The following is a 1,261-nucleotide window of genomic DNA, read 5'->3' as shown; positions in this document are numbered from 1 at the left end:
GGGACTAACTGATCTGTGGTCAGTCTTGAGACTTCCATTAGATGTTGGTCATTGAACGCATCACAGCTGAGTTTAAGGGACTAACTGATCTGTGGTCAGTCTTGAGACTTCCATTAGATGTTGCTCATTGAACGCATCACAGCTGAGTTTAAGGGACTAACTGATCTGTGGTCAGTCTTGAGACTTCCATTAGATGTTGCTCATTGAACGCATCGCAGCTGAGTTTAAGGGACTAACTGATCTGTGGTCAGTCATGAGACTTCCATTAGATGTTGTCCCTGTAGTTATGGGCTACTTATATTAATAAATGTCAAATTAGAGAATGAAAACTAACGAAATATCCCGGAGGTCAGTAACCTCTGTTACTCATTAAACTCCAAGTTAAAGTCAACCAAACGTCCGCTCGTGTTTAACTTTTCAAACAAAAATAATAATAATGTGCATTTGTCATTTGAACGTGACGAACTGCTCCTGGATTTAATTCTATTCATTAGCTGAAGTCACGTGACGCGTGCAGCGCGACCCTTACCGAGGTGAGTTCCCGGGTTCGTGCCCGCCATGTTGGATCCACCTGCAGATGACAGATGACGGTGTGGTCCTGGACGAGTGGGACCAGCGAGATGCACTTGTCCCAGGTGGTTCCAGGTCCTGCTCGATGACGGAGCTTCGTGTTGAACTCCCGCCTTCTGCTAAAACTGGCCTCGCTCAAGTTCTTCTTCGTGGCTTTATTGCCGGTCGGCACACCAACAGAAAAGCGTCTTTGTCGCCACCTAGCGGACCTCGGCGGTAGAACAAATTCATTATTTCAACCAGGTCATCTGGACGGTTTCTTTTTTTGCTGAGACTTTCGTCCTTCATCCGAAGGACTTCTTCAGTGTGAGGAGCCACCAAACCAAACTGAATCTCACAAACAGCTCACTTCCAGAGTGCAAAAAACAGTTTGCTGGTGAGAAGACAGCCTCTGGGGCCCGCCCTCTCCCCCGTCAGCTCCAATAAAAGGCAGCCAAGTGGTTCAAAACACCAAAGTTCATGCTCAGTAATCCAGATATTAGTTCAGCAATGTTCAGTCAGGTTTCTAAACTAAAAAAGGTTTAGTGGGCTCCTCAGATTGAAGTCCATGTCAGCAACAATAGAAACCGTCCAGATGACCTGCCTGAACATGGATGGATTTATACCTGGATTAATGGGCATGACCTTTGGTCATTCATTCAAACTTTATTATACAGGTTCATAGATTTATTTATTTATTATACAGGTTCAT

At 45.0% G+C, this 1,261-nt stretch overlaps 1 protein-coding gene across 1 annotated transcript in view; it reads right to left on the bottom strand.

The window, feature by feature from the left end:
- Positions 1 to 1,261, bottom strand: part of LOC119428414 (deoxyribose-phosphate aldolase-like) — an 8,531-nt gene that overhangs the window by 3,563 nt on the left and 3,707 nt on the right. The gene's annotated exons all lie outside the window — the stretch shown is intronic.

This window comes from Nematolebias whitei, chromosome 22, assembly GCF_014905685.2.
Source record: "Nematolebias whitei isolate Nwh7 chromosome 22, NemWhi1, whole genome shotgun sequence".
Lineage (NCBI taxonomy): Eukaryota > Metazoa > Chordata > Actinopteri > Cyprinodontiformes > Rivulidae > Nematolebias > Nematolebias whitei.
This window is presented reverse-complemented; position numbering and strand designations above follow the sequence as displayed.